General features: G+C 47.2%; 1 protein-coding gene across 39 annotated transcripts in view; it reads right to left on the bottom strand.

Annotated features, from left to right (window-relative positions):
• Positions 1 to 13422, bottom strand: part of ZNF536 (zinc finger protein 536) — a 492436-nt gene that overhangs the window by 474628 nt on the left and 4386 nt on the right. For 7 of the 39 annotated variants that reach the window (XM_078359569.1, XM_054249957.2, XM_054249956.2 and 4 more), the window contains exon 1: positions 1 to 13142. This exon is cut by the window's left edge and continues 15964 nt beyond it. The exons of 27 other annotated variants lie outside the window; for them this stretch is intronic. The gene's annotated coding sequence lies outside the window, so the exon portion shown is untranslated. 5 more of the 39 variants (XM_054249964.2, XM_078359568.1, XM_054249968.2 and 2 more) reach the window with 1 other exon arrangement.

Genomic DNA, 13422 nt, shown 5'->3' with positions numbered 1-13422 from the left:
ACAGCCCTCAGTTCTCTCCCTTCCTAGTCTTTGTGGGCATGGTTCAAAAGGCGCACACTTCCATGTCTCTCTAGAGCAGCAGGAACCACAGGGGTCAGGTCCGGGTCCCTGGCACAGAGCAGACAGCAAAGATCTGCAGAGCCTGGTGGCGCTGCCCAGAGCACAGTGAGACAGAAGTGAGATAAGAATCCCCATGGGTTGTGCTAGTTCAACTCTTTCCATCCCTTTTTCACTCCAGCCACACGGCTGCTCCTTGGACAGAGCTAGCACAGTCCTGCCTCTGCATTTGCCTTTCCCTTATCCTGGAGTGCCCTCATCCTGGCCTCCACCACCAAGTCCATTCTAGATGTCACCTTCTCAGTGAGGCTCCCTGCCCGCCTGGTGTGACGTTGCAGCCCCCCCCACCACACCCCCATCCTGATGTATCCCCATTCTTTTCTTCATAACACACGTCACCATCTGATACACAATGTATTTTAATTATTTGGGTTTTGTTTTTGTTTCTGGTTTTGAGACAGGGTCTCGCTCTGTCACCCAGTGAACAATCACAGTTCACTGTAGCCTCAACCTGGGTTCGAGTGATCCTCCCACCTCGGCCTCCTAAGTAGCTGGGACTATAAGCATACACCACCATGCCCAGCTAATTTTTCATTCTTTGTAGAAGTGGGGTCTCGCTATGCTGCCCAGGCTGATCTTGAACTCCTGGGCTCCAGTGATCCTCACAACTCAACCTCCCAAAGTGCTGGGATTATAGGTATGAGCCACGGCCCCAGGCCTGAATAATTTATTTATTGCCTGTTGCCTCCTACCAGAATGGAAGCTCCATGACAGCCCCAATTTGACTCTGTTGTTCACTGTTGTGTTCCCAGGACTTCAAACATTCCAAATCTCAAAGCCTCTCTAGCAGGTGTTGCCCACAGCAATGTCCTTCCCAAGTGCCGTTCCCAGGTCGCTGAGCCATTTCCTACTGCCACACCTGCATTCTTGCAGTTCCACCCACCAAACACTGTGCCCTTCACTTCCTGTTCAACTAATATTTAAGGACTGAGGCCTAAATACCTAATACTTCCAGGAGACGGTCCATGAAGCCCTCCTTTCTGTACAGCCTGCTAGCAATGCTTCCCTCTCAGAGCCTGTTTAGCCCAGCTGCTCAGGGCTTCTTCCAGGCTTCCCCTGGAAAGCTAGATATTGTCTCTGGAGCATTTCATGTGCAGGACAGCGGGAGGTCAGGCTGATGCAGCAACGCAATGGCACTCCTGGGCCTTCTCCCAGGCAGAGCAACCTGAAGCTGGGAGCTGCCCTGGGACAAGGTCCTAGGAGTAGCCCAGATACCCCTCAACTCATTCCCCTGAAGAGATACAGATACAGTCCCCTCGGGGCTCTGGACAACAGACAGTGGCCCAGCAGAGCCAGTCCTTGGAATTCTTTTCTTTCTTCTTGAAACTGAATCTTGCTCTGTTATCCACGATGGAGTGTAGTGACATAATCTCGGCTCACTGCAACCTCCACCTCCCAGGTTTGAGTGATTCTCCTGCCTCAGCCTCCCAAGTAGCTGGGATTACAGGCACCCACCACCATGCCCAGCTAATTTTTAAAATATTTGTAGTAGAGACAGGGTTTCACCATGTTGACAAGGCTGGTCTCAAACTCCTGACCTCTAGTGATCTGCTCGCTGCAGCCCCCCAAAGTGCTGGTATTACAGGTATGAGCCACCATGCTCGGCACCTCAAAATTTTTACAACACAACCAATGTCGGCACGTTTGCATCTGATTTAACAACTCATAGATGATAGGGAGGAAAAAAGTCCAAATACATCTCTCTGATGTCTCCATAGAAGGCTGGCCAGCAAGTCCAGAGAAGATTGGCTCCAAAAACCCCGAGGGTGGGAGCAGATGAAAGGCAGCCTTGCCTCATGGGGCATCGCAGTGTACGCTCTTTTTGGCATGGATGAGTGTTCAAATATGGCTTCATGGAGCAAGAAGGATTTAGACTGATGCCTGAGAGAAGAATGACATGTGGAGTGGGGACAGGAAAGGTAAAGGCGCCCTGGGAATACAGGGGATGCCTGTAGTACATGGGAAGAAGCACTCCTTGCCCACGAGCAGAGGATGGAATGCTGGCCTCTGCTTTTACTCCCAGGCCTTTGACTTGAATGCATTTTAAGAAGCAAAATAATTCCCATGCTCAGAAATGCACAGGACAAGTCTTTCCCTTCAGGGTCCAAGGAGTGAGTGTGGTAGAATCTTTCCAGCTACAAGTATGTCTTTCTCTTGACTGTTGATTCTCCAACCACTGTGTCTGTTCTAGGAAACCCCATTTGCAGAGAAGGTCCAGGCCATGTGCCAAGAGCCCCAGTCCAAAGGGTATGCAACCTACATGTCACTGACAGGACATAGATTGCATGCCCTTCTGTTCAGACAGAGCCCAGCACTGCCACCAACCAGCACCTTGGCTTTGGGCAAGTCACACCACACGATGAGCCTTGCTTTCTCCATCAAAGGCAGACAGTGGTCTCAGAATTAAGTTAAATAATACATTGCATTTCAAAGTCTAAGGCCACCTGTCTCATAGGCACTCAGATGCTAGAGGGTCATTGACAGGACCCCATCTTGGTTTCACATTTCCCCTGGGGGAAAGATGGAGTCTTGCTTCCTCATACAGCATCACTGGGGCATTCCCTACTTTCCAAAAGGCACTGGCATTTTTCTTTTGTCATAGATGTAGGATCCCCTCAGGAGAGGGAAATCCAGCCCAAAATTCTACCTTTTCCTCTGCGGGAGAAAGTAAAGGAGCTGTGTTCCATGCACCACCTCTCTCTCTCAGGTGACTTATCCTAAATGCTATGGTCACAGGTTCCACTCATTAATTTTATACTTTATGCTTAAGTGTTAGGCTGCTTTGAAATCAACACATGAATATACCATTATGCAAATTAGGGGAGTCTCTGATATGTGTGTGTATTTCAATATATATACATATAAATATGAATATATATAAGTGTATATATTGATATATACATATTGTATATACATGTATATATATTTATAAATATGTATATATACATATATATATTTAAATTTGGAACCTGAAAACTAAGCGATCATCACTACTTTCATTTTGCTATTGTGTTGATACAATGGCCTCAAAGCATTTCTGTTCTCATTCATAGTGCTAATCCTACCTAGGATACATTTTATATATCTAGACAGACAGATAGATGATAGATAGATACATAGATAGATAGAGATAGGAGAAGAGAGAAAGGGACTGAGGGAAGGAAAGAGGGAGGAAAGGAGGGAAGAAAGGAAGAAATCAAGGGACCTCCTTGGGATCCTTAGCTTTGGCTACAGGGAAAAGATGGAAAGCACAACCTATAATGTCCCTACGAGGAATCCAGGAACCAACCAGTGCATGTGTGCGCATGTATGTTTTTATGTGTGATCATGTATGTATGTGTGGCCTAGAAACATGGTGCTAACATTTGATGGAGTGACGATATTTGTTTAGTGAAGACAGACCCCAGACCCCTCCATAATTCAGCTGACCCTTTAAAATGCATCTTCAGAAACACAGGAAATCAATCGGCCAATACTCATTGATTCCCAGGTATATCACTCCAAAGACCAGCCAGGGAAGGAGGAGGAATGGCACTTCACCCGGCTCTGCAGATAACTGATGCCAGCAGCCTCTGGTAGGGTGTGTGTTTCTAAAACATTCAACAACATGCATTAAACAAGTAGTAAGAGTGGCTTGCCATTCACTGAATAGCCGGTCTCTGGGCTCCTTAATCATTTTCTCTTTTAATCCTGATGACTTTATGAGGGAGAATTAGTCCAATTCTACTGACGGGAAAACTGAGGCCCAAACATCAAAACGCCCTGCTTACGAACAGCTGGTAAGCGGTGAGGCTGGATGTGAAACTTGGTGCCATCTGACTGGTCCTGAGCTCTTTATTACGGCGTTACATTGCTTGAAAACAAAACAAAAACATGCCTCCAGCTTTCCTCATTTACCAACTTGATGCTTCCAGCTTAATGAAATAAGCACCTTATTGAGGGAAGAAACATCCCTAAAAGTTAAATTATGCAAAAATAAAAAAAAGAACTTATACCTAAGGATAGATCAAGCAACACACATATATTATGTAACTCTTGCAAAAACAATTTAATTAGCCAACAAAGTGCACACAAAGAATCCTCCTTCAGACTCTCCTCCTTCAGAAACAGTAATACAGTCACTGAAAAGACGCATGAAGGTTCCTCATGTCACTCTAAAGGCTAAGAGTCGGCTGATGACAGAGATTCATAAAAGGAGAGTCGCCTTGGCCCCCGCAGTCCAAGAATTCCACTTGCCTACCTTCAAGATGAAGATCAGTGAGCATAAATACCTGAACGTTTAAGCTCAAATTATTATATTATGATTTTGTGTTTGATTCTGCTAAGCCCTCTGATTCCTAGGGAAACAGGGTTCCATCCCCAACCTCCCCAGGCTGCCTGGCCCCTTCACAATGGCCTCCACAGGAGGCCAACCTCTACCAGAAGTGAGTCAAAGAGACAGATTCCAACGTGAAAGTCTGTCCCAGGGAAGGAAGCAGCTGGAAACCACTCATTCTTCACATCAATGAACAAATTATTTTATTGAAGATGGTATTTGGAGATCACACAAAAATTGTGCTATTTTCATCTGAGCAATATTGTCATGCAAAGGGAGATAAACTTTTCTTAACAACAGATGCCTGCTGTCCCCCAGATCCACACAGGGGCCTGGTATTTTTCACCTGAGTGGCCAGGCTCCTTTGCCAGGCATGCCTGGAAAAAAAACATCTCACAAGAATCTAGGTCTTGTCAACATTTTGAGATGTGAGGATCAAGCTGCTGGTGTCAGTGAGACAAAGGAGCAGAATGTCAACATGGCACCAGTTCTTCCGCAAGCGTTTGGAAGGTAGCACATGCTCTGCTGTCTGGAATATATGACTTTGACCTCACCAGACACCCATCTCTAAAGAGTAAACATGCCAACAGGCTGGGCATGCACATCCCTACTACCACCACCCCCAAAGGACAAGCTGTATCACCCTCCATGACATCGCAGGGCACTGTCCCGGGGAATGCCAACCAGATGACCAGACCCTGGCTGAGCCCAGCATTTGTCACCTACTGGGAAAGCCACTGTGTCTTCCTTGGGGTGGCAGCAGTTATTAAAGGGGAAAATTGTTACCATACAGCCTTAATCCATTTTTAGGTGATGCAAATGTTCACGTCTTCTTGTCTATACTTCTTCTGCCTTCAAAATAGGCTAGTTGGGATTTTTTTTTTTTTTTTTTTTCTGAGATGGAGTTTCGCTCTTGTTACCCAGGCTGGAGTGCAATGGGGCGATCTCGGCTCACTGCAACCTCCACCTCCTGGGTTCAGGCAATTCTCCCACCTCAGCCTCCCGAGTAGCTAGGATTACAGGCGTGCCCCACCATGCCCAGCTAATTTTTGTATTTTTAGTAGAGACAGGGTTTCACCATGTTGACCAGGATGGTCTCGATCTCTTGACCTCATGATCCACGCGCCGGCCTCCCAAAGTGCTGGGATTATATGCATGAGCCACCGCACCCGGCCGCTAGTTGGGAATTTTAAATGGAACTAAAATTCCAATTATGCCCCCACACCCCCAACTTTAACAAAAGCTTTTTCAAAATACTTTCGGGATGAATATGTACACACAGGATGAAAAAGCCAAAAAGGAGGAAATGGGTGGGGTGAGGGGGAGCTGAAACAAAACAAAACAAAAATCACACGGAAAATAAATATTAAGTTGTCAAACCAATGATCTCTAAAAAGAATTGCAGATGGAGTGTCTGGCTTTTTGCTTAAGAAATGGTGCATGCAATGTCCATGAGAGCTCCAGGCAAGCTGTGGCTTCAGACTATTCCCAGCTACATACAAGTCCTCGGTATCCGGCGGCAGGACTCAGAGAGAGAGTGGCTTTGCCGAGAACCAGCACAGAAGCAAGCCTTCCACTATCAGAGGAGGTTTCGGCTGTGCAGATTAAATCCTTTCATGCCGGCATGTGGCCGCTTTTCTTCCTCCTCACATTCCCACACTACCACTTTTCCACCTTTTGAACTCTTCCTGGGCTGCTGGAGGGGGACCGCCCACCCACCAGCGCTGACCCTCTTTCGGGTGGAAACGCTCGGGAATAAAGTTTCTCCGATGCTGCGGAATCCATGCACTGAGTTTAACGAGCAGATCCAGCCATGTTCCATCCGTGAGATGCTCTCTGCTCGGTGCAGATTTAAGGCTGCCGAAATAGCCACTTGGCATCAACAGATTACAACCCCAAAACTGGGGGCCCTGACCGAGGAAGCAAAATAATTGAAGCACTTTAGCTATAATTGCAATGAGACTTCCCAGCCCCTTCAACAGGGCTTCATATAAATGATGGCCTTTCCATAATCATTTGGAAGACATTGCCTGATTTAAATAGATTTTAATTGAGAATTAAAATTTTGGAAAAATCACCACACACAAAAATTGTGTATGCCACTTTTTTTCTCTAGTCAGTAAGGGATAAATGTTTCTAGATATTTTAGAAGATAAAATTAAATAACAAGCTATTCAAAGAGTTTAAATTTTATATGTAGTATCTATGAGGTCTGTGATCTGTTTGCTGTCTCTTCAGTTACTTGTTAGCTGACATAGAGTTTCCAAACACTCTCTCCCTCTTAAAAACAAATTCACAACAATGTATATGTTCTCAAAGTAGCGAGTTCCGGTTGACATGTTTTAACTTCCCTTTTCAAGGCGGGTTAACATTATTTGGAAGGACGATTTTGTTCTCAGTGCAAAGGACAGTTTAGGGAGGCAAGAGGGCAAACAAGGTTGAGACATGAGCCTCCTGGGCCAATGCAGCTGGCATCCCCTGCCCGCTCAGCCATGCCACAGCCATGGGTCACAACTGAGTCACTGCTCCCCTCAGTTTGTCCACTGAGGAAGCTGCCCCAAGGGAGGCCCTTCCTCGGGGTGTGAAAAGAACTAAGCAAGATAATGTACCAGGTGTGTGGAATGCAGTGCTTGGCATGGGGTCAGCACCCAACAGGGGCAACTGCAGGTATCCATGCCATGGCCACCCCTGCATCTCTAACACCGAAGAGCCCCAGACCTTCCCTTCCTCCTGTGCCTGGAAACCACAAGCAAGAATGTCTGCTGAATTAATGCCACTTCCTGAGGGTCCTAGGATCAGGTCCTTCCATGAACCAAACTCTCGTTCGAATTTATGGGAATTATGAGGGGATCTCAGAAATGCAAGGCATGCCATCATTACAATTAGGCTGAATGGGCAGTTCTATGATTAATCTCGATTTTAGGTGGGCTTTCACAACCTAAATAAAGCTACTTCACAGTGTGTGCATGTCCGTGTGTGTGTGTGTGTGTGTGTGTGTGTGTGTGTAATTTAGTAACAATGTGAAGGAGATCAGACACAGTGGCTCATGCCTGTAATTTGGGAGGCTGAGGCGGGTGGATCTCCTGAGGTCAGGAGTTTGAGACCAGCCTGGCTAACATGGTGAAACCCCGTCTCTATTAAAAATACGAAAATGAACCAGGTGTGGTGGCACATGCCGATAATCCCAGCAACTTGGAAGGATGAGGTGGGAGGAGTACTTGAACCCAGGAGGTGGAGGTTGCAGTGTGTAAAGATCGTGCCACTGCATTCCAGCCTGGGTGACAGAGCAAGACTCCATCTCAAAAAAAAAAGGGAAGGAGCCTGGTGGTCCCAAATAGACAAACACCTCTCTCAGTGGAGAGGTGGCCACCTAGCATCTGGCTGAAGAGCCAGCAAGGAGGTGGGGGGCCAGAAATACATTCCCCAGGAGTCAGGCCCACCTAGGTAGTCAAAGACCCAACTTAACACAGCTCAGGTAATCAAAGCTGTAATGCCTTGATAGAAATATTTCAGGTTAATGTCAGCTTAGGCCTACGGTGATCATTTCTCCTGTGTCATTACGGCACTTAATTTTCTCACTGGAAAGCCGCAGACTAAGAATACTAGGTAGAGGAAAGGGAGAAACTTACAAACTGATTTTCCTTCCTGCATCACTTCATGCCTTCGAAGCATCGACATTACCTTCCTGCCACCACCCACTGGAGGCTTCAGTCCACCCCAAAGAGTGCTTGCTTTGGCCCTACCAGCCCTCGAGCCTGGTGTCAGGGTGCAGAGCATGAGCTCTGAGAATAAGGAGCAAATCACAGAGGTCCTGCTGTAAATCTGGCCCCAGAAAAGATAGTTGAACATGGATCACAGGAGATGCTTTGCAGCAGTAGATGGGCTAAGCATGCCAACTCCAGAGACATGAAGGATGGGTCTAATCCTAGACCCACCACTTACCCCCCCCCCATTGCCTCAATTTCCCTTCCCAAATTCAGGACATACATAGTGCCTGCCATCATAAGAAAGTTGTAAAGCACTAGGAGCTGTGCCTTGCACATAGTAAATACTCAAAAATGGACAGCCAGGTGTAGTGGCCCATGCCTATAACCCCAGCACTTTAGAAGGTCAAGGTGGGAGGATTGCTTGGGGCCAGGAGTTTGAAATTAGCCTGGGCAACATAGCAAGACTCCATCTCTTTAAAAAAAAAAAAAAAAAAGTTAAAAACTACCTATGTGTGGTGGTGTGTGCCTGTAATCCTAGCTACTCAGGAGGCTAAGGTGGAAGGGTCACTTGAATGTACAGGCTACAGTGAGCCGTGATTGTACCAGTGCACTTCAGCCTGAGTGACAGAGCAAGAGTCATTCTCTTAAAGCTAAAAAAAAAAAAAAATCATTATCCTGCCAGCAAAGTGCCCAGCCTCAACTCACTCAGAGCCTAAGAACTATGCTTTCCACCACTTAGTTTGCATGTCACAGTCAGGGTCCAGGGACATGGTTCCCCGCTTCACACACTCCCACCCCCAGCTCCCTGCACCACTTCTAAGTGCAATTGATCTGAAAGCAGTCAGAGCTGGGCTCCACACCTTTGCTCAGATACAATGCATCCATGTGGAAGTCCTCTCCCCTCTCAGACCCCACAGGTCGTCCTGTCTGTTTGGTACACAGCCCAGCCCCCTGGACTGACAGAGCATCAGGACATGTCTATCTCCCCACCAGCCTGTGCAGTCCCCAAGGGTAGGACCACAGCTGACCTCCCATCCTCCCAGAGAGGCCCAGGACAAGGACCGGCACATAAAGTGTGGGAAATCAGCTTGATTCTCCCCAGGAGAGATATAGAAATGTCTGGAGACATGTTTGATTGTCACAGTTGGGGAGGCCCCACTGGCATCTAGTGGGGTGGAAGCTGGGGATATTCCCAAATATCCTACAACGCACAGCATAGGCTCCCACGAGTGCCCCGAGCTGGAGAAATGATGCCAGCTTCATCTGTTAAGGTCCACACAGGCCTCACTCTCATCTGAATGTTGTTTCTTAGGGAAAATAAACCCCACCTCGAGCAGGCTCAGAGCATGTGAAAAGCCAAGTACTTGATGCTGCTTCTAGTAGCAAAATCTCCAGTGTAAGAGAAAGCCTAGAGATCTACAGCAATTTTTAAAAGTGAAAGCTCATTATCCTAAGTGAATTAACACAGGAACAGAAAACCAAATACAGCATGTTCTCACCTATAAGTGGGAGCTAAAGAATGGGTACACACTAATATAAAGATGGCAACAATGGATACTGGGGGACACTAGAGGAGGGAGAAAGGCAGGGGCAGAAGGGCTGAAAAACTAACTATCGGGTACCATGCTCACTACCTGGGTGACAGAATGCATTGTACCCCGAATCTCAGCATCACACAATGTACCCATAAAACAACCCTGCACATGTACCCCCTGAGGCTAAAATAAAAGTTGAAAATTATTTTTTAAAAAGCAAAAGCTGAGAGGAGACTCTCAGGGAGCCAACAGAATTAGCCACACCAGTCCTTAACCCCAGGCACAGTCAACAGGAGTCCACTGATAGCATCAACTAGAGGGGGAGGCCCCCAAGCCCACCCCAGACACTGCCAGGTGGGCCAGATGGCTTTTTGCACAGCCCATCTTCCTGAGGGGCTTCCATCCATGTTTGCCTTCTTTCACAAAAAAAAAGAAAAAAGAAAAAACAGGAAGGGGAGGATTTCAGAAAACTGGCCTGTGTTCCCAATGTCTGTATTCTGTGGATGCATGTTCTCTTACACTTCCAGAGTCCTTCGTTTATTTCCACGCCAACCCCTCCAACACACATGTATAATACAAACTCGCCAATCTACCTCAGACAGTACAATATGGATGAAAAGGAAATCATCTCAGAACAACTACTTCTAGCAGGCAGCACTCTTCCCCAGCACACCATACACACACACACACACACACACACACACACACACACACCCCATCATCACCACAAACTAGAGGGCCGCTCCCTGACTTAGTGCATTCTGACTCCACACATTATCTACTCTCTCTTCTAAAGACATTCAATGCCACCAAGGGGAACATCACAACAGACTGAAGGGTCTAGACCTGAACAACCAACCCCTCTCCTTAGCAAAAAGGCGTCCCTTTCAACAACTCCCGAGCAGGGACCACATGAAGCACACAGGTGAGCCCAGCCAGGCAGACAGAGACCTCCCTCCCCCTCTTCCCCACTGACCCTGCTTCCTGCTTCCTTCCCTCCAACTCCTCCGCAGCCTCAGCCAGACCTTGCCCTGGCAAATTCCAGAGGGGGTACCAGTGTGCAGAGCAGGTGTGAGTTCACAGAAGAAGCCCCTCCACTCACAAGGCCCCACTAGTAGCAATGTGAGTGAGTTTGTGCCTTGCTTTTAGACTCAAAAATTCAGCCTTCACAGCCTGAGAGATACTGTCAGGGCACCTGACCACCCCCGTCCTTCCAGCCCAAATCTAAGGCTTCTAGGGCTGAGTACTGGCCTGCCCTAGGTCCTGGCAGACATGCCATGGAAGAGACTTTTCTTCCTCATATGGACAAATGTTTACCTGCAGAAAACTTGCTTCTGTCTTTAAATTTGCATCAAGTCTCACTTTAAATAATGTTGAGAACAAAATGCAAGCTGATATTTCAGCTTACTTAAAAGGCTTATCAAAAACACTAAATCCAAAGGCGTTAAAAAGCTATAATTGTCCTCATTCGGCCTGGAAAAATAAATCTATTTGCTTTCTTCTTTTATAATACTCTTTTTATTACAAAAAAAAGTTCATCTATATTCTCATAAGTATCATTGCTGTCTTTCTTCCCCCTCCATTCAAGGCACTTTAAAAAACACCTGTGCCATTCACATCCAACTTTTGAGCAAAAGGCAACCACATTTGGGGAAGGCTGTTTAACTCTGATTTCTTGATGCCAGAGATAAGCCTGTCTTACTCAAAAGTAAGATGGAGTTCAGAGTTCACTTGAATGGGCTCATAGAGCTGATGGAAATTTCTTGGATTACCTAAGGCAAAGCAAACAACCTAATCATTCAGCTTCTGGGGTTCAGTGGGCAAGGATTCCACATCTCAGCACTGCCTTCAGTACCCTATGGGCAGCTATGGGAAGTCGAGCTTACCTCCTAGCTGCCTTTCTGTCCTCTCCCATCATGGGGGTTATTGGCCTCTGACTTGGACCAGAACAGCGTGACTGTCGCTCCCTCCCTGCCCCAAGTCTTCCGTGAAGACAGCCCGGCCAGCAGTTAAGTTGCTGAGTTGCGAAGATCTTCAGCCTACTCCGAAGTTAACCACTGCAGGCACTGAACAAGATGGGTTTTCAGAGCACAAGTCCAAGAGAACGCAAATTCTTTGAAAGCATTTTCTCCAGGTTCTCCATAATTACCATGTATGTCCCCAGGAACTGTTTCCCTAAACCCAGTTTAGGGTGAAAGCATTTTAGAAACTTCCCTTACAGATGACATATGAGGTACTAACCTTTTTTCATATGCCCAGATGTTAAGCTCATTTTCATCATGTTTATGCAAATTTCATTTGAACACTAAATCAAAAGAAATCTTAAATCATTGTATACTATTTAAAAATCAACACTAAATCCCGTTGACTTGCAGCGATATTAACATAAAGTCACAATTAAGGGACTGAAGGTAGGAGGCAAATCTATGCAATGGTCTCGGAGTCCTGGCCAGTCCTCACATCCAAACATCTCTGCCTGGTCACAATCACATTTAAGTTTGACCAGATTAAGGAGGGTCTTCTGGAAATGAAGGTCTTAAAAGTTTTGTAAACTTTGGGAAAATGGGTCCCTCGGCTGGAGGGCCTGTCATCTATGTCATTGTCCGGGACTGAGGCAGAGAAAGTCCACAGGCAGAGGCCCAGAGCTGAAACTTCTGGCAGCCGGGGTTTCTCCTCAGTGGGGGGAAAAGTTAATTCCTAGGGCTCAGAGGTTCTGCATTTGTCAGGGAGCAGGAAGTCAGTGCTATCATTACCAAGCAAATCAGCCAGGCGGTTAATGGTGGAATCAGGAGACATTTGCACTCGCTATCAGAATGACATCATAACTAAAGCAGCCTTCAGCCAGAAGCCCTGGGCTCTCCCTGAGCAGAGGCCAGAGGGCTGCCAGGGCGACCCCCTGCAACTCCCTGGACTGAAAGCTGAGCCCCCCATCTGCTTCCAGGCTGGGTGGTGGGTGCAGCCCCCCGCAAGTTCCCAGGCTGGCTGGGCAAACAGGAACTAGGGTTTTAGTCTTCTCCCAAGCAAATCGACTTTTTCCCTAGGTTCTGAATGCTGTACATAATCATTATAATAACATATTTTTAATAAAATTTGAGATCGACTTTCCTTATCAGGCAAGTATTGGTATTTTATAAATACAGCTACATTTTTGCTATAGGATTGATGGCATTTCCAACAGAATTGTCAATCTCTTGATGACCCTGTCCTTAGCAAAGAAGCTCTGCACTCTCTCCTTCAAGCAAAAGAAATAAACGATGCTGGGGGAAGGGGGACGAGCTAAGAAAAAAGCCCTTCCTGCTCTTGTTTTAGTTGCTTTTCTTTCTGTTTAAAATCACAGCACAAACACACACATACACACACGCACACACAGACACAAACCTTAGAATAATGGGGGAGGCATTTGGCTACAGGCTTGCATCCACCGCGCGGCGCGACCAGAAGCCGGCCCGCTCGCTCGCTCGCAGCTCTGCCCTCCGAGGCGACAACAGGGACCGAGTGCCCGCCCCCGACCCGGGCGAGATGCCCAACTGCAACCGCGCGTCCCCCCAAGATCACCTCTCGAGTCTCGCCACAGGTACACACGTGGCCCAAACACTTCACCTGGCCCGAAAAGTCGGGAGACGGGAGGGAAAAAAAAAAAAGTTGTGCGAGCAGCCAGCCTGGCAGCCCCGGAGCCCGCGGATGCAGTCCTCCCGCCGCCCAGCCGCCCGCACGCGAGGCCGGCCCGCAGCTGCGCACGGCTCCCAGC

This window comes from Callithrix jacchus, chromosome 22, assembly GCF_049354715.1.
Source record: "Callithrix jacchus isolate 240 chromosome 22, calJac240_pri, whole genome shotgun sequence".
NCBI lineage: Eukaryota > Metazoa > Chordata > Mammalia > Primates > Cebidae > Callithrix > Callithrix jacchus.
The sequence above is the reverse complement of the archived record's forward strand: the minus strand, read 5'-3'. Positions and strand labels throughout refer to the sequence as shown.